The sequence below is a fragment of the Topomyia yanbarensis genome, chromosome 3 (genome assembly GCF_030247195.1).
Source record: "Topomyia yanbarensis strain Yona2022 chromosome 3, ASM3024719v1, whole genome shotgun sequence".
Taxonomy (NCBI): Eukaryota; Metazoa; Arthropoda; class Insecta; order Diptera; family Culicidae; genus Topomyia; species Topomyia yanbarensis.
In genome coordinates, this window is record NC_080672.1 from 97,137,243 (window position 1) to 97,160,723 (window position 23,481).

At 39.0% G+C, this 23,481-nt stretch overlaps 1 protein-coding gene across 4 annotated transcripts in view; it reads left to right on the forward strand.

Annotated features, from left to right (window-relative positions):
* LOC131687988 (high affinity cationic amino acid transporter 1-like) overlaps nucleotides 1-23,481 on the forward strand; it is a 400,280-nt gene that overhangs the window by 301,341 nt on the left and 75,458 nt on the right. Inside the window, exons 1-2 of one of the 4 annotated variants that reach the window (XM_058972104.1) lie at nucleotides 29-638; nucleotides 741-970. The exons of 1 other annotated variant lie outside the window; for it this stretch is intronic. The gene's annotated coding sequence lies outside the window, so the exon portion shown is untranslated. Of the gene's footprint in view, nucleotides 1-28; nucleotides 639-740; nucleotides 971-1,035; nucleotides 1,444-1,480; nucleotides 1,611-23,481 lie in introns of those variants that run through there. 2 more of the 4 variants (XM_058972103.1, XM_058972106.1) reach the window with 2 other exon arrangements.

Consider the following 23,481-nt stretch of genomic DNA (forward strand, 5'->3'; position numbering starts at 1 on the left):
CGTCAAAGTAGTTCTTTTCAAACTTTTGTGTATATTGTTGTTTTGCAACATATTAAAAATAACAACCTAACTTAGTACGTTGATTTCACGAAACGATACTGTTATCAGTCATTTTGACTTTTTAGATAATTCAGGAATCCTGGGAATTAAAAAGGGACACTTTGCCCCGGTAGGTCGTATTATACCCTTTTACCCCAGTCCCTGTTTCCCTCTCCTTCGCTTAGCGCCTGTTCTTGTACGTCAACATAGTTGTCTTCTAATTACGGCTTTTGAATCACAGTGCACTGCGTACTGGCGCAGTGCCACCGGGGAAAATATGCTGTCGGTGGACTGTAAAGATAAGTGGGCTGTCTGGGAATCCAGAACATGAACGTTTTGAGTGGTTTGTATTAAATTGTAACTTGTGAAAATGCACGTAAATCGGCTATAGTTAATTGTAACGATCGAAAAAAAAACACTTGACTGTATACAATCAAAATAGCCACATGCGCAAATAGATATACCCGCGACTTATTGACAGAAACAGTGTCAGTCTTGATAGAAACAGGGGTGGAAATCACTGAAGGTTGGAAAATGGTGCATAGCTAATCTATTAGTTCAATTTATATTAAAGCACCATTTTATGTGAAATTGGAAAGGTAATTAAATAATGTGTACTTAAATTCACATACTCTTTTTCCAACCATTTCCGTGAAATTGTCGACAACTATCAAACTCTTACTGTTTTGTCTCACTCACAGCACGTACAACCGACAACCGCCAACGCCAGCCAACGACACATCCCATTGCCATCCACATCGCGTGCCTGCTGCCTCCATAGGCCGACAACGATCAGTCACAATCAGATGATGATAGCCGGCTTCTGCTTTGGCTTCGGAAGATCGCACACACAGAGAACACCGATTCGTGACGTACAACAAGCGACTGGAAGTATACTAAACCTCACTACTATGCAGCCCGACCGAACGGGGTAGGTAAATACTACAGCCAGACAGGTGTCCGAGAGGGTATTAGTGCATTATTGTTTATCGGTAGATTCTCGCGCTGCTCGTCAGCTGGCTCAGGTGTGCGGTGTCCGTTGAGGAATTATTGTCGAGAGAATTGGTTGTACGCGGGTGGGTTTCGTAGCCAACAGTATTGAGCCGTTTGTTTAGTTTTGATCTAGACTTGGTCTAGTACGGTTTGGTTGATATTCTGCTCGGTTCACCGGGCTGGTGGTCGGCACTTCGGGGCAATTGTTTTGCGGTGTTGTGTTCTTTTTTTTTATAAATTGTGACTGTTGTGACCACTACGGTAGCCGAACTGGAAGCGTGCCGGTGGAGAGTGAATGTGACGGTGAATAAATTGTTGGTGAAGTAAAATAACCTGTTACCCACAGAATCCGATTTGATACGCAGTGCATTGTGAAGGACATATCTAATAGGGGCGCAGATAAATAAAAAAGTGAGTTCTTGCAATTAATAGAAATTAATTTACATATAGTTTGAAATAAGATATCGTGGATAATCTTGAAGGATGTTGGTTATTTACGTGCTGTTGAAGGTGCAGTAGTGTTTATTGGAATTACCATCATTTTTCGAATCAACGAGAATAATTGAGTTTTGTAGCTTGTAAGTTTCTGTTTTTTACTTTACTCCATACGTATTTATTGTGGCTAATGGGAAGTTTTTTATATCTTACCGGAAAAATATTTAACTTTAATTCCGGTAGAACACATTAAAGTACGAATTCTTTGAAAATTGCATATCTACTTCTACATAATCTTACCTTAGGTTTATCTCATCATTGCCCAACTTGTTTTTTGCGTGTGTTACACCAATTGAATTTCTCGGTCGGAAAAAATAGGAATTATCATTAAAAATATGTCTTTGCTCTTAAATTTGCTGTTATTAATAGGAACATCTGTTCAAAATTTTAAATTGATCGGTATATTGGTTCCTCAGATGACGCGGTCGGTGCAGCATGGTAACGTTCCCACATATCGAGCGTTGTATGCCGCCTCCTAGTGTTCAAGTGGTAGAGTGGTAGAGGGACGGTGTTCGAATTCTTAGAATATTTTACAAATTCATGGGCTTGCGAAATATGAGTTTTCCTTGTCCAATGCATGCTGCACGCGCGGCGATTTTCCAAACTCCACAACTCGCATAGATTTTCGAACTGCAATGTCGTCTTTTACACACATCCTTTGGTATATATATGGGAGGTTTCACGCAAAGTTTGCCAACAAAATATTTTTTTTTCAAAAATATTTGTTTGGTTTGCATTCAAAAATCTTGAGCGTTCTTTTCTCTTTGTTTACTTTCTCTTCTGTTAATAACTCGGTCGCTTTAACATTTATCCCTCAACTCTTTGCATAATATGCTAGTCAAGACCACCGCCTTTCGATCTATACTGTAAAATAAGTGAAAAGTGCTATAGTGACGCCGTAAAAATCGAAAGAGAAAGTAAACAAAGAGCGCCACTCATTGTAGATATGTCTTTTTGAAAAAATGCTCAAGAAATATTCAACACGTATTTTTTGTTTCAATTAAGGTTGCACAGAGAATGCGCAAAATTCGCAAACGAAAAAAGCAGTTTTTTTCCACACCGTATGTCAGATCTTCATAAAAATCAATCAGCAGTACTGTAACAACATTCTACATACGCTGATTGATTTTTATGAAGATCTGACATACGGTGTGGAAAAAAACTGCTTTTTTCGTTTGCGAATTTTGTGCATTCTCTGTGCAACATTAAGTAGGTAGAATTCTCAAGAATTTTTGTCTTGAATTTACATGTTTGTAAACAGCTTGCTTTTTCGAACTTCTGTAATAACTAAAGAGATACAAAAATTATCAAAGGCATTACATATGCGCTTTTTCCTTAGCTTTTAGATGAAGTATATTCGAACATTTTATTGCAATTAACTTTCTTGTCGCTTCTTTTTTTGGGCTAAAAAGTCTTTTTATACAAATCTTTAACTTTATGTGTGAGGTTGTGAATCGAACCAGGGTGAGCCGCATACAATATAATCGATTTACGAACTACGCTATACACTCAGTTCTTTTTACGCGTTTTTTGCGCGGTATCTTTTTACCCGTTTTGACGCTGTTTTTTTTTACTTCACGCATTTTTCATTTAAGCGATTTTTTTAAGTTTCGCGCTTTTCATTTACGCGAATTTTTGAATTTACGCGGTTTCCATTAACGCGGTCTTTAATTTACGCAGTCTTCATTTACGATGATTTTTAAATTTACGCGGTTTTCCTTTACGCGGATTTTTAAATTCACGCGGTTTTCATCTACGCGAGTTTTTGAATTTACGCAGTGTTCATTCACGCGGATTCTTTAATTTACGCGGTCTTCATTTACGCGTTTTTTTAAACCTACGCGGTGTACTCGCATTCTCTTAATACTTAATTATATTGTTCATTTAATGGAACATATTAAAGAAAAGATAGTCCTGACGGTCGGTTCTCGTGGTAAAGAGGGACAGCTGTCTTTGCCGTGACATGTTGGTGGACTTGAGCGAATCGTATTAACTCTACCTAAGCTCGACTCCTGCCAGCAGAAGATAAAATATTAGTCCGTGAGATTTTAGGCCTGTTTCTAATGACGCTGCTACATCAGGTTTTTCGATCTGTATATTTCAAATCTTTATCATGTGCTCTTACTTGAGTACCATGACTCAAAAATTTCGATTTCATCTCATTAGTATCTAGCACCAGCTTGGGATCAAGTAGACGTTAAATGCAAATTACCATCAAATCAGTCTTGTCAAACTTGTGTGAGCTCCTAAGGCAACGGACTGTTCACCGAACTCGGAACACCAAATCCAACTTTATCTAAATTAGAAGTTGTGTCCCAATGCACAAATTGGTTTAACCCCATTTTTCCCCATTTAAACTGCTGGAAGTTGCGTAGTTTACTGAGTACACCACCTTCGGAAGTTCAAATGAAATTGGCTCGAAGCGTTAGGGTAATGACCGACATGTCGTGCTTTGTCAATTTTGTGATCAAACTAACCCTCTACTGCCCAAATTTTTGTTTCCCTTTAAAAAATTTAAATAGTCTGTTTTTACGATGAAAAAAACGAAGAACATATTGTCGATTTACAAAAGTTACTGGTTCTTCAGTTAAACCTCAAAACATGTAACCCGCCAAAAAGGCGGGGTTGGGCAGTTAGGCCAACAAAAATACAAGATAGCGCTGGTAGCAAAGTGTTGCTGATTTGATTATGTTCTGTCATAGTGCATATATTTTCTGTAAACATTGGTAAAAAAATCTTTTAAACACCAAATCACCGATCAATTTGTTGATAATTGTTATTGTTTCTAGGAAAACCATCATTTTATAAGATGATGTGTAAACATCGTGCGAAAAGGGTGTAAAACATAGTGGTTTCTAATATTATTAGCAGAGCTATATGTGTTCTGTTCGGAAATGTAATTTGAGCACCGTAGCCGCCACAACATCATTCCCGTTCCTCCTAAGTTAAGCTAAACCTTCATGAGATGGTGTAAATTCATGAAACTCTCCAGATTACGCAAGGCAATAATATATCCGGATAATTGGACGGTGTCAACTTTGCATCATGCACAACCGATCCTTCTCTCTGATAGGCTTAACAAAATCTCCTACGTAGTCCAAAATATGAATGAGTTTAACATTGGTACTAATTAGGTCTCGTTTTACAGCTGAAATTTTATTTGTGGAAAGTATTTTTATAATCACCATTACATTTCGAAGAAATGTATGAACCAAATAGTTTCAAATGGCTGTAATTTCAGAACAATTGCAAATAAAACAAAATTTCTTACCCGTTACATGCATATTTTGGTACTGGTAAGCTTTTTCCGAGAAGAAAATGAAGTTTATGTTGAAAGCTATGACTCACTTGCGAGTGAAAAAATACAAACTGTATCACTTTGCCAGTTCATGAGCTGAATCATAGGTGTCGCATGACTAATTTTAGCTTTGCCGTAAATCGCCAATATACAAAAATGAAATGGTGTCCGTATGTTATCGCATAACTCAAGAACGACATGACGGATTTCATTGATTTTTGCGTTATTTTGTTGGTTATTTTCTGTGGAAGCTTTTTTGACATAAAAATAAAATATTTAAATTTTCTTAATCCACCTATCAGTGCGAATGTGCTTTTCTCATATATGCACTTTTTGTTGGATATCTCTATATATAAAAATGGAATGGATTCCGTGTGTTATCGCATAACTCAAGAACGACATGACGGGTTTCTTTGATTTTGAGTTATTTACTGTGGAAGGTTCTTCGGCAGGAGCACAAAATATTAATATTTTCTTAATCCATATATTTTTGCAATTAGGACATTTTTAGTTTAAGATTGTTTGCATAGTTTACCATTGTATAGAGTCACGTAATAAAGTGTCATTGGTGTGTTATTGGGTTCCAGTTTTTCCGCGACGGTACTTTTTGGTTAAAAAGTTCTACTTTATCATATATCTTGCATTAGTGCATTTAAAAGGAAGAGCGGTGAAGGAACGTGTATGAAGGCACTATTCACAAAGGAGAGTATGAATGCAGCAATGCTTTATTTCCACGAATTCCCATGATTCAAACGGATTCAAATACCGATTCGACTTTGATAATGCACATAAGACATTGAAAAGCTTCAAAATAAACCGTCGTACCGTCGATTCTTGCATGACCCTGTTCATATATTGGTAAAGCATCAGCATTGTTACTGTTTGAAGAGAGGTGCTCAAACAAAAGCGTTGTTTATCATAACGTATATTATAGGACTTTTCGTAACATGTCTTACAATTGGAGTCACCTTACTGGACTTGAAATTAACAAAAATTTGTTTGTTTTGTTTTGCTTTCGTTGAGTTTCGTTTTATCATAGGCAGGACAACGTCTGTCAGGTCAGTTAGTTAAAAGTATTTTTTTCACGCTAAAGCATTCGAGATGGTTTTTTTTTCTGGGATGAACATCGCGGAAACATGCCTACACTTACGGATGTATGTGATCTCAGTATCCGATTTCCAGTACATTTTTCAGGTGATACTATTGGATTGAAGCGGACGTTCATCTTATCTGGTGTTCGAAGCAACAGATTTGCTCGCGTCGAAATTGAACAGGTGGTCTGAAGAACCCGATCCCGCAATTTCCGGGCCCCGTTGGAAAGTTTCCGAAAGTGTTCGGATAATTCAAAATGCTTACTATTCATTGATTATCGATTTGGTGTCATTTGAAATGACATTACAGTTATATTTAGGTGAAAATATTTGATATGAGTTGCGTCAAATATGTTTCCTCTACAATGTTCTATAAAATCGGTCTCAGGTTGTCCCAAAAATTCACTAGGAATAGAATCTAGAGAATGCTACAGTACTCTCATACATTCTATACGAATAACTGTGGAGTTTGATATGGCATTCGGTATTGTGTGGATGTCCTTTACAATGCCTCCTGGAACCGCATCTAAAAGTAAAACAAAGTTTTGATACTATCATTCCGTTTTGGAACTTGACCTTCTTTTTCAACAGACTTTGCAGCCGATTCTTAGTGTACATGACAATAACGGGGCTAGTGCGACGATGCTACTGATCTTTACAAATCATTCCTGAATGAGTTCTGCAAATACGACGAATAGTTTGAGACCAGCACCTTACCCTCTGAACCGCCTGAACCGCAGTAATTTTTACTCTTTTTTGAAAACTCCAAAATGTGAGATTATTTTCCAATTGAATTGTATTACCACATGCAAAATATTTTTTTCCTCGTTTCCCTCAAATTTCCAACTTTCAAATATCATTTTATATCGTGATTTAAACAGGCAGATAACATTTTTGTATGATAGGTGGGAATGTTTTGAAGAGGTTTTAGTTGAGTTGACAACACAAAATCGTGTATTGTAGATTTTACAGCGATTCTACTGAACCCCGCCAAAAGACGGGGTTGGGCAGCAAAGGGTTAAGTCATATTTTTTGTGTTTCAGATTTTCCTCGTCAGTAGCTAATAGCTGACTGGCACTGGACCGCTAGATCCAAAAAATGACACATTGCATAGAAGTTCTCATTTTACAGGAGTTCTAAATTTTATTACTTTTTTTTAGGACCAGGTTGAATCGAAACTGTTTGTGGCTTACACGCCAATGTGGCAAAATAATGCATAATCTAAATTGGGGTAAACTTCAGAATATTTCTGCGTGTAAAATATCATACCCCATTGCTCAAGCTGAGGCCAGTTTGAGCTAGCTTTGGTCCTTGCCGTTGGTGGTTAAGTGAAATCCTATGATTCGGACTTCATCTACGTCGTACAGATAGGGTCAGCAATCGACATCACTTAATTTACATATTTTGCAGGGAAATAGGACGATTTGTGCTGATTCCACCGCGGTGTAACCTGCCCAAACACAGTAACTGTTCACGTTTGATGGTATTGTAAGGGAAGATGTATCCACCGGACTGACATTGCTTTGGATTGAGCAAACTAATTTCTACATTTGTTTAGTGCTCATTTGACCAACTAGAGAAGTAATCCACGGGGCATTAAATTTGCATAGGGAAAACGCATGGTCTTGTCTGAGTGGAATGATGGCTTCAATCATGTATGAGGGATGAGAATTGACTATTCGCGAATTCGTGGTTCGAAAACCAGCTACCGATTTTCCTCAGTCATACCAGCACGAAGAAATTTTTTCATATCCTTGCCACAGTTCGTTTTTACTCTTTTTTTCCATTCGAAGTTATTTGTTGCTTTTACTTTTTCTAGTTTGTCTTATGTAAAAATATGTTTTTATACTCATTTAGTACTTACTTGGCATAACCAGTAGTAGAGATGGTCTGGGTCGGGTTTTTGAAATTTACACTTCTCGGGTTCGGGTCGGGTTCCGGGGTTTCAAATTTCCGAACCCAAGTCGGGTCCGGGTGCTTTAATTTTTAAACTTTCGGGTTCGGTTTGGGTTCGGGTTTTTCGAATTGAGAACATTTGGATTCGGGTCGGGTTCGGGTTTTGAACAGATCACACCCAACCATTTCTTGACGCTGTTGTTTACGTCTCTATTCACAACATACAATCTCTTTTTGTAGTATTTAATTTTACTTCGTGATACGAATGGATGACACATATAACCGTACTAAATTTTACCAGCTTTGAATCGCTAGAATTCGTCATATTTTCTGATGCTCAAATATTGTATTTTTTTCATGAATAAAATTGCTTCTCTTCAGATTCGCAGACTGCCCGAATTATTTTATTTTTTAAACAAATACTCATGGGAGATCAATAAGTGTTTCGCGTCTAAAATCTCTATGCGATTTATTTTCCGTGATAATCATCAACAAACCAAGTCAAAGTTAATTTGTTGGAAAATATTGTATTAAGCAAGTAGAAATCTACGGGCAGTAGAGACAATCTATCAACGATGGCACTCATATGGTAAAAGTATACTAGCGCCACTATTAAATCAGTGGTACATATATGACACTAGCACTTTCTGTTAGATTGTCCCCAGGCTGGGTCGTGGCATGGTCTGGAGTTCCTTCATGAAAATACATGAATTTCCACGATTTGAAGGATTTATCGTACAAATATTGTGCGCTCTGTTCAAGCCATTAATTAGAATCAGAACCGGATACTAACTGGAACCAACCAGAGTTCCAGACTTACTTGGTTCCTTTGTTGATGGTTGAAATACTACGTCAGTTAAAGAAATGCAAAATACTGTATCCATATTTTGACAACAGCAGAGTTTTCTTTACAGGATGAAAAGGCTGGATTGTATAGAAACATTTTTATTTACACATTTATATAATGAATAATCAAAAGAAAATAATCTTCATCTACCTGTAGTTTTATTTAATGTTGTGTACTTGCAGACGATAATAGCATAACACGGCGGGCTTAAATTCACTTCTGCAATTTCGGATTAGTGATTCTGTGAGAGAATATGGAAAAATGCACAAAAGTGATTTCTCTAAAAACTTTTTTATTAATACAATACACATTTTAGACATTCACCTACAGTATCATCCGGATCGGAACTAAATATTCGCGGAACTGAAAATCACGCGATGAAAAACAAACAAACAATTATGTTGTACCGTAATGTTCCATGTCAATCTTTCCTTTGTATTAAAATCACTAGGGTAAAGTGCCTATTTTCACCATACCAAGCAGAGTGCCTCACTAATTCATTAATTTCTCGGCCTACAATCAATGAAATGCGTTAATATTGACATCAACAGCTTTGCTACGTTGTTAATACTACGTTCACACTACAGAGTTAAAACATGTTATAATAATTAGCATCAAGAAAAATGCCTTCAAGATAGCGTTAAAACACGTTTTAACTCGTAGTGTGAACGTAGTATAAGAACCAATATAATAACACAAAATTTAATGCGCAGTGAAATTCTCGTATCTGAGCGCAACGAAAACTCGAATCGAGTGCCCCTATTTTTGCGTTACCATTTGACTCAATGCGTTGAACAAAGATGGCAGACACTGCTCTAACCAACGGCTTCAAATGGGTAGTGTGATAGTATAAACATGGCGAAAATGAGCTCATCACCCTATTTTTGAAGACTTTTTTTTCATTAGGTCCAATCTGCAAATGAGAGCCCTCTTTTTTCGCTTTCTCTTTCGCTTATTACTGCGAAACCATAAAACTTTTTAAACATTTAGCGGTATGTTTCGAAAGAAAGATTGGACCTATTGAAAAAAGTCTTCATTTGTTGTAAAATTCAACGGAAACGTGGTCAGCTGAAATTTGTCGGTACATGAATTCGGGCTCAAGTGACAACTGACTCAGGTTCCGATTCCGAATAGATTTGGCAGGGATTTCCTTAATTTTCTCTCAGTCCATTTGGTAACCCTACATAAGGTGGTTAAGTTGACTGTATTTTCCATTATTTTGAACATTTCGAGCTATAGTAAATATGAACACAGTTTTGTTGTAATGTTTACGAGAATATTATTTTCTGTGCACAAATGATAAATTTCCCAAATTCTGGGAAGTGGCAGCACTGGCGAATCGCCCGAACGTGTTGTCGTTAACGTCCAATATTCTGGTTGCAGTTGAAAGCTGGAAAATCTATCCAGCGACAATCGGTTTTTCTCCAGTTTAGTGCTAATCCATGATGTCGGAAGTAGTGCGCAGGATAGCGCATCATTGTACGAAAACAGCGCACTACTTCCGACGTGATTCCATTGTTTAGAACCAGAGAAAATACGATTGTCGCTGGTTAGATTTTCCAGTTTTCAACTGCAACCAGAATAATTTTCAAATATTTTTAGTGATATGCAGTATATTCAACAGAAACGTTAAGTCAATCTTTTAGTAGGTAATTTTTCCTGTTGAGTTACGTGTTAGTAGGTTAAAATATCGCGAGAAAAGTGTGATTTTGCATAGTGATTTATCGTCACAACGTCAGTCATTGAAGTATGTGAAGCAAGTCGCGAAAAAATACACCCGTTGGTTCCCCTTAGCGCCTGCAGCGCCATCTGGACCTGAGTAGCTGTTGCAACAATTTCACGGATGGAGGAGAATTCTTCACCGAAATCTCATGAATGTATTTATTCAGAGCAGGTGAGATCGTTTCATGTCATTTTTCAATGCTTGTCTACCTTCATAAAATCTAAAATATTTTTCATTTTGGAAGTGCGAATATATTGCAATTATCCAATTGATACGTGGATGTATTCACTCGGGGCTTATTGTATATGAAGGTGGCCTCGGGATGTACGTGTAGGAACAGGCATTCTTGAAATGGGTCGTTGGATGTACAGTAGAGTTGTCGCCTTTCATTTTCAGGGCTAAACATGTGTACATCTATCGATAAAAAACAAATGTATCATTACATAGATGCAGACAAGTTTCTTCCATAAAAGCACTGCCGCTCAGTGGGAAATGGATTCTATAGACACACACGCATGCATGATAAATTTCCCAAATTCTCGGCAGCCAGTTGCTCAGAGCAATTATTATATGATAACGCTATTGGCACACTTACTAACAACTCTCCCCTTCCCGTGATACATGGTGGGATGCAGAGAATTTCTCGGTCTCTAGCTGCGACATGTATCGACCTAACATTCTTTCCTTTCCCTGAAGATCTGCATTCGGACGTGGCCAGCGTCGATATTGATCAGCATGCAGGAATCAATCTGGATTGCACAATGGCTCATCATGTTATCCCCAAGCATGTTGTTCCAATGTACATTTTACAATTTTAATTGGTTCTGGTCTTGGTTCTGTCCAGCTAGGCGACACTTGCTTTTTGAAACTGAAATGAAGGACATTTGAGGTAAAATAAAGAACGCTTTCCAAAATCGTATAAATTGAGGACATGTCCTATCAAAAGGATGGACCCCTAGTTTCGCCCTAAGCCATGCAAAACATTTTGGGGTGAATCTAGACAGTGATCATCAACTCCGAACATATTCGTTCTTGAAAGCCTACGGTTCTTGAAGGTAACCGGGTGGCATCCCATAGTGACTGCAATTTCATTTCAAATCTTTGAACGAGCATCATACTGGGAGTAATTTCTTTTTTGATTATGTTGTCTTTTACTCAATTGACAGTTCAGAGTCCGTAGATCTTACGAAAAATATTACATGGAATACAGTTTAAAGCACTTACTTTAAATAAAGCGAAAATGTTTTTGCATTTTTCAATGGGTCATACTGCACTCACGATAACATTCGCAATATGACGAACATGGGGAAGTTTCCTAAATTTCCCGAGGCATTGTCGATAATGTGAAATCTATTTTTTCTCCGGTTTTGGACTTCTATGTCTGAAGTTACCATTATTCACATTCTCAGCAGTAATCGTTTGTAATTATTAAATCAAACACAGGTGATTTGTAGCATCGTCAAAACCAACAACTACTGTGTTTAGGGACTAGACTGCTGTCTGAAGTGACTTTCTTCTTTCACGCACTCGGTAGGTAGCTTAACGACGTAATATAAGTTAGCGCGACCAATCTATAACTGCAGGGTGAGTGGAAATACCAAGTAATTAGGTTCGACGTCACCGACCGAAAGTGAAAGATTGCCACAAAATTAGCACAACCGCAGGTAAACGGATCTAATGGGGTTCAGCAACGAATTGCGATTAGCGAAAATCGCACTTTTTGGTAATGGATTAACCCATCACTACCGTATTGTGAAAAACCATGAGTGTTATTCGTTCTATCGATATGATACTGCTACCACAGTAGAGCACATAAAATCAACGTTTGGAGTTCGAAATGAATATGTGCCTTTATTCGCTAATCGACGGCGATCTGATAAGCTGCATTAGTAGTCAAGTGATACCCAGACGTGTTAATCCAGGACAGGCTTAAGTTAACATATAGATTGTCGTTGGGAACCAGCTCACTCAGACGGGTTCGAGTTAGCATTAAGTATACACTGTCTATGTTCGATTCAAGTACTTCACAAAACAACTTCAACATTTAAATAGTAGTATGGTATCCTGCTCTTGAATCAGTATTCATATAATGAATAAAATATTATCTAAACACTTCAATCGCCGGGTGTAGCGTGCAGACTGTAGATAAGTAGTAATTATTTTAGCACATTGTTGCAATTTGAGTACCAACTAATTGTGTCCATACACCGTTTGGTTTAATTTAGTCGAACATTGCCTTGTTGTCGGATACTCACCGGCTTCCTCGTGCAAGTATAAATGATAATACCTATTATCTTGCCCCTAAATGAAGTCATTTAAAACAATCTAGCCCGGCTTGATAAGAATGTATTCACGCGGAAATTCTACGACAGCAACTCTTATTTCTCAATATAAAATATACTCATTTCGAAAATCTCAATTGAATTTTTAAATATACTAAATCATACTATATCTAGTTGATATGGCGTTTCGCACAATCGTGATCGGTACTACGACGATATGGCAAGATAAGGCAGCCCCATTGTTCGACAAACAATATCACAGAAGCCGATAGACAGAGATTAAACGGAGGGTCATCATCGTCCGCCAGAAAGGTGGCAACTGAAAAGATAAAATTGTCCCACAGCGATTCGCCGGGGGAACCAACGTTGAATCACGACGGGAACTAAGAATGATGTAGCATGCTGGACATTTCTCTCTGCGAAGGAAAAAAAAACCTTCCTTTCGAATGTTCGTTTACGGAAAAAAAATACAGGGAATTTGGGTTTAGGGATATTTTTTTATTACAGAGGTTCTAACTTTAGGGTTATTCGATTTTTGTGGTTAGAAAAATTTCTTACCTTATGTGCGAAAATTGGAAACTGCGCCCACGTGGGCTGTGTACAAAGCAATCCATTTACCAACTAGTCTATGCACGTCCACAATTTTTTGGTTATTTTGTCCTCAAAATCTTCTATTGACATTGAAAATGTCTTACTCCACTATCTGAGGTTAGGTGTCAATTTATAATCTAAAATATCTCCTATGTACCGAAACAATGTAATGTTTGCATCCTTATAACTCCGATATTACTAGATTGATAATAGTCATTTATGCACCAGCCGATATCTGTACGATAAAAGTAGTCTATTGAAAGTTGGTAAAATTGAGAAGTTTGCGGAAAAACGGAAAATTTCCATCAAACTATTTGAAGCAGAGCCATCAATGGGAAGCACCTAAGTGGCTCAATCACATACGGAGAGGTTATAGATAGAGGTGCCTTATGTCTGTTTCAATCATTCAATGCTCGCATGCTAAACGAGCAACATCATGCATGGCTATAGCGTGTGGACTCGGCAATAAGCGATAGACATTATGGACTTTCGACAGCGGTGGCATTAATCGCGCACAATTAAACCGTGTATGATGTGTACGTGTACGGTAATTTATTTTTATGCTTGTGGGTGCGTTGGGTTGACGAAGTTTTCGGCGGTTTGTAAGTACGTTGGGTAATGAACCTATTGGTAACACACGTTTCATATTTCTGATATATGTGATGCGTTTTTTAACACTAAATCAGCTGACAACATGCTTCTGTAGGTATTTATAAAGCACGAGGGGACTGGCGCGACCTACAGGAAGGCGGGGGTTAGTTGAAGATTCTACTAGGCGAGGAGATTAAGTTATCTTATAGCAGTTTCAGTTTTGATTTGTTTTGAAAAAGTTGCGAAGATAGTTATTCTTGGTAGTCAACCCAAAAGTAATGCCAGTTGACAAAGAGAAAGCCTTGATTGGTTTTTATCACAGATTTCATTTCGAACTTTATAACTTGAATAGTGGCAAAGAACGGCAATTTCTTTGTTGCTTCATTTCACGTTTAGAATTTCGAATCGAGTAACGATCTAAGAACATGTTCGGGAGTGGTTCAGTTTCGTGGAAAAAAACTGAATATTTCCTTTGGCTTCTTCATCGCAGTCGTCAAATATGGAGCTACTCGTTTTCAATATATTGTGTGTACACTGTACATTCCAGCCTATTTTTGCTAGATGGATCCGCTAAATAAGACCAAATCAGCTAATGAGATAATTGATTCATTGAAATAATCGTTTAGTAATATATGGATGGTGCATTTTTGCTCCATAATCCCACTCAGAGCCAGCATAGAAAAATTATGTTTGCAACTGAAGCTGAATTACCGAAAATAATTGAATGAATGCGCTGCACGAATGAAGAGCAAGCCAAATGACAGAAACATTCCCTTCAACGTGATGGGCATGAATTGAATTTCGTTCCCATGTCAATCTCACCCGGGAATGTCAATATTTTTGAGCTTTGCGCCTCCTAATGACAGCATATGGACTGGAAACTGGAAAAGAAACAGGCGCTACCCAGGGTCAAAATTTATAACTATTTGGTCCTCAACAAGTTTGCCTAAAAACTGATGGTTCATGGTTTGGATATATCATCTAACCGGCAGCAAGTTGGTGTCACTTTTCATCGTGAAAGCTATTTAATAGGAATTGAGAACAGTTTGAAGCAGCATCCGATGTTGTTCCAAATGTATATGATTCGAGACAACATGTCTTGAATCCGCCATCGAGTCTAGTTTGCATACCGTACATAATTAGACCCATTGCCTTCCGTTCGCCAACTCCCTCACAATGTAGCGAATTATTCTGCTGTCAAATAATAATACGATTTTAAACATTTTGACATGTAAAGTCATGAGAATTCTTTTTTTTATGTGCATTTTGTGAGACGTAAAGTTACGAATTTTTTTTAGTTGTGCGTGTCACTTTCGACGCCGTCATGTTTCTGAGTCATACCCAAGTCACAAATCGTTTCTAGTAAATTTGTTCAGGTTCTATTACAGTCACCATCAATCGGTTTTATGAATGTAATAAACCTTTCCAGATAATGCAGTTCGTAACAATATTTTAAAGCAGATTTGAAAACCACAATGAATCACATAGATGGACATTATAATAAAAACACCTGTTAAGATTATCGGTGGTTTACAACTACTTTATAACCCACCAAACTGTATAGCTAACGCTGTTGTAAATCCTTGTGTCTAGTCCTAATATTTTAATTTTTATTTTAATTAGGCCATTACAAATCTTTTTTAAAAATTATGTCCAAGTGCAAATTTTTTTCTGAAGGGGGGGGCAAACAAAAAATAAATATTTATTTTAATAAACACAATTCTTTTTATCTTTTTGCATTTTCTTTCGATTGTTCTCGTGGACGTTTCCGCAGGGTGATTTCGTATAGCGGGGTTGAGCTATTTGTTTTACTAGAAAAATTCAAGCAAACATTACTGAATCAATCAAAAGTTCACATAGGAAAGGGACGCTAAAGTTTTCGTTTTAAATAATTTTCCCAACAGTGCAATTTCTAAATTAGCAATAAAAGCTTGAAAGTTCTCTAAGAACTTAATGTAAACATTTAAGAGTACTTTAAGGTATTAACTTTTGGTTGCTTGAATAGATTTCGTTCCGTTGTGGCGGCAGATGGACCGACTGTACACACAAGGCATGAAAATCGGTCAAAGGGAAACCTGCTTGATAACAATGTACAGAAACAGGATTGCAACATTTCACTTATGGACTTTTTGAAAACATTCTGGAATGAATCCAAAGGTAAAGTGTGCGTCAATGGAATTATTCATCTCAGATATGGTTTTCTCTGATATTTTTTTCTATTGCGTATTTCGTATACAGTAGCCTGGCGAACGTACATCCTGTGCATACTATACTTTTTCAAACTCTAGTGGAAACATCAGCTTTGGTTTATCGCTTGTGATTGAAGACTTGTAGATTTGTTTGTTTGGTACATGATAGTAATTCGGCTCGGTTCCGTGTACATCTTCGAAATCTTTGCAGTTTTCTCCATCTTGTTGCGCAGAAGGTAGCCATATCAGATAAATTCATTTGATAGTCGTACGGATTTGTGAAATGTATAGCAATCATCAGTTCATTTTTTGCCTTTTTCATATAAGGAAGACTGTGCAATCACTCTGAAATTCGACTTTTTAAGCTACACCCGGAGTGTCGAGTGTCATATACCACTAGATTCAGTTCGTCGATATCTGAAAATGTCTGTATGTTTTATAGTATGGTTAAATAGCTTCAAAAGTGCATTGGCTCTAGGTGGGATTCACTTGTGTGCGTAACCGCTACTAATAGTCCTTACTTCTCTTCCTTCCTTTTGTTCCACTGCATCGAAGTGTTATATCGTGGGGAGGCTGATTCAGTCTTAAGACAAAATGATACATTAGAGCGGTTTAGCTCCGAACACATATCCGGCTAATCGCAGTGGTGAACTTCCGTTAGCCGTTTGGCTCCCGTTTCTGTGAACCATTTAGTTCCTGTTTTCGCGAGCCATCTCAATTCCTCGTCGGAAGTTCTCCCGATACCGATGCCTGTTGCGTGAGTCAATTAGCTCCCAGTTTTGTCGCAATCTTCTCGCATAGTCCATAAATCCTGCTCAAAGGGCCAACCAGTACTTGGAGAGGACGGTTCGGCGATACCGGATGGAGCGTAGCTTCTGGTTCGCTGCTTCCGGTTCGTTGAAAACTCGAGGACCCACCGCTGGTGCTTCACTCGACCTACTCGATCTTGTCCCTGACGTTGAAACTAGTCTGCTCACATGCTTCGGTCCGGCGATTCCAGCTGGTTCGTAATGCCCAGTATACTGGCGCCTCAAGCAAAGCTGTGGTTGCTCTCACAGCCTTCCCCTTAACATAATCATCGTAACTTTAAAAGTTCAAATCGATGATATATTTTCCCACCGCGCTGTCTTTCGGCTGCTAGTCATCACCAACTCTGTTTTATGATGGGCAATCGTCTCCGTGTCGAGTGTCTCCTCTTCTAGCGATTGTCCGATTACTTGGAACACCACATCATCCGTGAAGCCGAAAATCGTTATATCTCTGGGAAGGTTCAGCTTCAATACTCCATCGTACACTGCGTTCCACAGCGTCGAGTCGAGGAACGTCAGTTGTAGTTGTGATTCTCCCTTGTCTGTCTCGTAATGTTCGGTACTGAAAGTAGCTCTATAATATCTTGCAGAGTTTTTCATGCTGTACAGCGAATGGGCGATTGCTTCCCAGCCAGTACTATTGAAGCATTCTTCACGTCTAAGGGAACCACCACGCAAAAACGATATCCTTATCTCTGCTGTCTCCAAAGCTCCCACAACCGTTTGGATGGATTTCACTGTAGACCTGCCTATAAGGAAGCCGAATTACATGAGATGCCGTTCTCACGGTCCGCGTACTTCGTTAGCTTGTTCAGGATTACTCCTTTTCTCTAACATTACCAAGGGATATATTGACTACGCTGAAAGATCTCCATGTTGTCCCGGCATCGCAAGCAACATCAGCTTTTGTCGCTTCCAATTATCGGATCGTTTTGAATATATCCGGGCTCTCATGTATCACTTCACTTTTATGGCTTTCGCCATCTCGATAAGCTGTTTGTTGGTAAATCGATCTTCATCTTTGTGATCAACCTCCTCACTGTACGGCGAAAATAGATTCATGTTGTGGGGAAAACCTTTCGATGGTGACCTCCATCTTTTCCGGGCACCTTTCAGGTGGTGCAGCTGAGCCTTTTATCTTTGTTATGCCAATTTTGTAGGTCTCTCCTAAGGAAATTCGCGTTGGCTTTGTGGCAAGGCTTTCTTGTACAGCTTGACTGCTTTGTTGAGAGCGGTTCTTGCAGCTCGCTTCCCTTGAGCTTTCTGACATCTGTTTTAATTTTAAATATATTTTACACGGCTCAATGCGTTAGCACAACTGAGCCGTGGAGCGCACCTTGGGGGTCATTTGCTCCGTCTTCTCTCGCGTTTTCGTTTACGTCCATGTCATCATCGGTACTGCATTCATCTTGCTCATCGTCGGATGTTCTTATTTGTAGTTTGTGCTTACGGGTCGCTATTGTAAATCCTTCTTCATCGGTATTAGATTCCTTATTGGTGGTGTTGGTTGTTGGTTTAGAAACATTTGCTGTAATCGTTGTTACTTCGATGTTGGTAATGGCAGTTGGTTTAGTGGTACTGGGGCACTCTGAAATTCGACTTTTTAAGCTACACCCGGAGTGTCGAGTGTCATATACCACTAGATTCAGTTCGTCGATATCTGAAAATGTCTGTATGTTTTATAGTATGGTTAAATAGCTTCAAAAGTGCATTGGCTCTAGGTGGGATTCACTTGTGTGCGTAACCGCTACTAATAGTCCTTACTTCTCTTCCTTCCTTTTGTTCCACTGCATCGAAGTGTTATATCGTGGGGAGGCTGATTCAGTCTTAAGACAAAATGATACATTAGAGCGGTTTAGCTCCGAACACATATCCGGCTAATCGCAGTGGTGAACTTCCGTTAGCCGTTTGGCTCCCGTTTCTGTGAACCATTTAGTTCCTGTTTTCGCGAGCCATCTCAATTCCTCGTCGGAAGTTCTCCCGATACCGATGCCTGTTGCGTGAGTCAATTAGCTCCCAGTTTTGTCGCAATCTTCTCGCATAGTCCATAAATCCTGCTCAAAGGGCCAACCAGTACTTGGAGAGGACGGTTCGGCGATACCGGATGGAGCGTAGCTTCTGGTTCGCTGCTTCCGGTTCGTTGAAAACTCGAGGACCCACCGCTGGTGCTTCACTCGACCTACTCGATCTTGTCCCTGACGTTGAAACTAGTCTGCTCACATGCTTCGGTCCGGCGATTCCAGCTGGTTCGTAATGCCCAGTATACTGGCGCCTCAAGCAAAGCTGTGGTTGCTCTCACAGCCTTCCCCTTAACATAATCATCGTAACTTTAAAAGTTCAAATCGATGATATATTTTCCCACCGCGCTGTCTTTCGGCTGCTAGTCATCACCAACTCTGTTTTATGATGGGCAATCGTCTCCGTGTCGAGTGTCTCCTCTTCTAGCGATTGTCCGATTACTTGGAACACCACATCATCCGTGAAGCCGAAAATCGTTATATCTCTGGGAAGGTTCAGCTTCAATACTCCATCGTACACTGCGTTCCACAGCGTCGAGTCGAGGAACGTCAGTTGTAGTTGTGATTCTCCCTTGTCTGTCTCGTAATGTTCGGTACTGAAAGTAGCTCTATAATATCTTGCAGAGTTTTTCATGCTGTACAGCGAATGGGCGATTGCTTCCCAGCCAGTACTATTGAAGCATTCTTCACGTCTAAGGGAACCACCACGCAAAAACGATATCCTTATCTCTGCTGTCTCCAAAGCTCCCACAACCGTTTGGATGGATTTCACTGTAGACCTGCCTATAAGGAAGCCGAATTACATGAGATGCCGTTCTCACGGTCCGCGTACTTCGTTAGCTTGTTCAGGATTACTCCTTTTCTCTAACATTACCAAGGGATATATTGACTACGCTGAAAGATCTCCATGTTGTCCCGGCATCGCAAGCAACATCAGCTTTTGTCGCTTCCAATTATCGGATCGTTTTGAATATATCCGGGCTCTCATGTATCACTTCACTTTTATGGCTTTCGCCATCTCGATAAGCTGTTTGTTGGTAAATCGATCTTCATCTTTGTGATCAACCTCCTCACTGTACGGCGAAAATAGATTCATGTTGTGGGGAAAACCTTTCGATGGTGACCTCCATCTTTTCCGGGCACCTTTCAGGTGGTGCAGCTGAGCCTTTTATCTTTGTTATGCCAATTTTGTAGGTCTCTCCTAAGGAAATTCGCGTTGGCTTTGTGGCAAGGCTTTCTTGTACAGCTTGACTGCTTTGTTGAGAGCGGTTCTTGCAGCTCGCTTCCCTTGAGCTTTCTGACATCTGTTTTAATTTTAAATATATTTTACACGGCTCAATGCGTTAGCACAACTGAGCCGTGGAGCGCACCTTGGGGGTCATTTGCTCCGTCTTCTCTCGCGTTTTCGTTTACGTCCATGTCATCATCGGTACTGCATTCATCTTGCTCATCGTCGGATGTTCTTATTTGTAGTTTGTGCTTACGGGTCGCTATTGTAAATCCTTCTTCATCGGTATTAGATTCCTTATTGGTGGTGTTGGTTGTTGGTTTAGAAACATTTGCTGTAATCGTTGTTACTTCGATGTTGGTAATGGCAGTTGGTTTAGTGGTACTGGGGCCGATCGTTGTTAAGCTGGTGCTTGTGAATGCCCGGTCTGCAGTCGTTGGTTTACCAACTGGTTGTGGTTTAACATACGATGATTGTATACCGGCTTTGGTCGTATCAGGTGGAATTTCTTTAGCAGTCTCTGCGCAAGGTTTCCCGTGGTGTAGCGGATGATCACAATAATGACAGGTTTGTGACTAGTGTTCGTTGAGAATATTCAACACCATGAGGTAATTTGCATGTGAAAATCAAGTAAGAGGGAATAGGTTTTGTCGGACGCATTCTCACCACACGAACGCCGTTGCGGAGTCTTGGGAAGAAGTTCCTCCAAGTATCTTCCTTAACACTATTCACCTCTCCGTATTTTGACAGGATTTGTTTGATAGCGAAGGAACTAGTACGTGGTACCAGGTCATGTATCTTTATTTCAATACTGTCAACATCTATATACGTTGGGATACTGTATAAAATGTCATTACATTCGATGACGTGTTTCATGTTGTTCTGGGAAGCGAATGATTCTGCTTGACTAATAAAGTACCGCAAGCTACGTTGAACTTCAAGTTCACCTTGAACATTTGCTCCCCTTCATGAATTGATGGTATTACCGGATATTTCGTGTAGTCAACAGCAACACAGTTTGCCCGCATCGTGATATACTTTTGCTTTGCATTGTCACTCATTGTTTGTTCACGTTTCACACACTAGGCAGAAGGAATCAATTTTTTCTTTGCAAATAGACCAAGCGTCGCGCGGGTAAATTTGATTATTTGCCCTGCTATTGCAGCGGAGCGATTTCTAGCTTCTGAACTGAGCGAGATGAGAAACCGAAGTGATCTCCGACTTCTTCTCCAAGCTCGGAGGCAACTTATACGTAGATCGATAATCGTCGTATTGCACCCGGCGACCGTTTCTCGGTTTCCCATCCCTTGGTATGGTCGCATTACACGCCCTTGTTAGTAGTGCCGTGAACTCGTTCGCATTTAGGTTGAAGAGGATACCTTCAAATTCAAGTTCTTCGACGGACACGTTCCTGTGAAAAATCGCTGTTTTCCATCTTCACTCGTTTATATATCTCCCACATATTCAAATTCATGTTTGGTTCATAGTCCTGTTATCAATGCTGTACCAGATCGCTTGGTGGTCGCTGTGGATATATCCTCGCACACTTTTCAGTCCATCTTTCCGGTTACTCCAAGGCTACAAAAATTGACATCGATAATGGATTGCCGGTTCCCCCTGCGGTAAGTGCCGATGATACCATTATTTGTAAGATCTATATTTAGCTTTGCTAGAGCATTCTTGATCGCTGATGGCCAGACAAAGTTCTTTTGATTCCAGCGTCTATCTCGAAAATTTCGCACGTTTCTGGTTCTTGGAATATTTCAGAATTAATGTCTCTTCGGCTTCTTGGAAAACGACTTATTCGATTTTCAAGCTTAGCCTTAAATGGAAGGTTTGGTAGCAGATTTTGATCTGATCAAGTTCATAAGAATCGCACATATGGCTGCGGAAATACGGTATGAACACTACGATCCCATATGAAATCTTTAATTGTCAAAAACATTTCGGTAAAGCTCATGTATACTGAATATTGAACAACATATAAATCGCCAGGAGTCTGATTTGAATTCAGATTGTTTCCTTATCGAATTTATTTTCGAATGCAACGATCGATTATGTCTCTATCGACTGTTGCGTTTAAAATGAAATCGATTCAGAAGTCGGTCTGTATTAGCCTTGCCATGAGATTTTCGTTTGATAATACACAGATGGGCCCTTCCTTCCGCGACCAGCAAACGTTTCATTTGATGTTGAACTGGATCGATGATCTCATTTAAAATTCACATTTACCCGAGAATGGTCAAAATAAAAATTATCATGGAATGGTAATTTCTAAAACTACCATAATAGTTTTCAGTTACGAAAAGCAAAACTCTATGGCAGCTATTGTTGCTCTATAAAACGTGACAATTTTTTGAATTTTGATTATCATAAAAAAATTATTTGCCCCCTGATTTTTTTCAGCGATTTTGAAGGGGGGGGTGACATAATTTTTAAAAAAGATTTGCAATGGCCTTATAGAGGTTTTAACTTAGGTTTGCCTCTTTTCAGATTAGATAAATTTCTTTTTGGAAAAATCTCTAACTCGATGTGCGGGGTTGGGAATGCGTATAAGGTAATCGATTTACCAACTACGCTATGCCGGTCCCCCTAGTCCTAATATTGTTTAATAAACATTCCCAATAAAATAAGGCTGCAATGTACGGAAAAAACTCTAAATTGATTGGTCGAGATGCGTCTAACTATCCCATGGCATTTGTCTATCTTCCATTATGACAGCTTGTCAATTTTGCCCGATTTAATTTAGAAATGACGATTCAGAAGCTCTTTTTCACAACCGTGACAAACATGTTTTTGTTTGAAATTATATCAGTATAAGTTACTGTGTCACACTGCTCTGTGCTCCCGCGTCGAGATGTGTCAAATAAATTAATTAAAATAGTATGAGTTACTATATCCATAGAATGATTGTGATTATATACAATTTGCGAACAATGCAATGTAACCTTATGGCGCTCGTCTTTACCTACTTTTCCTATTATTATTATCGGTCCATATGTAAAAAAAATTCGTATCAGTTCAGATCCTTCGGAAAGTGTTGATGTTTTTCTGGTTCATAAAGTGATTCGGATGTATATTTTTATTTTGTTTGTACTCTGGTTCCTCTCGTAGAGCAGCTACTGTATGTATTGATAATTATCTAACAGACTGACAATACAATAGAAGAAGCAATTAAATCTATACGTATAGTTCGCAGTGAAATACCTATAAGAAACGAAAATTCTAGTCAATTTTAAATAAACGGTGAGTTTAGGAACGGTAACGAAATTTGATTTACGGAAAAGAATTTTTAAGCTGGGATTAAACGCAGATTCCGTTGTCTCTGAATCATACTTACCATCTAAGAGTAATTCGAACTCCGTAAACTCCTGGGTCTGGTTTTACCTAG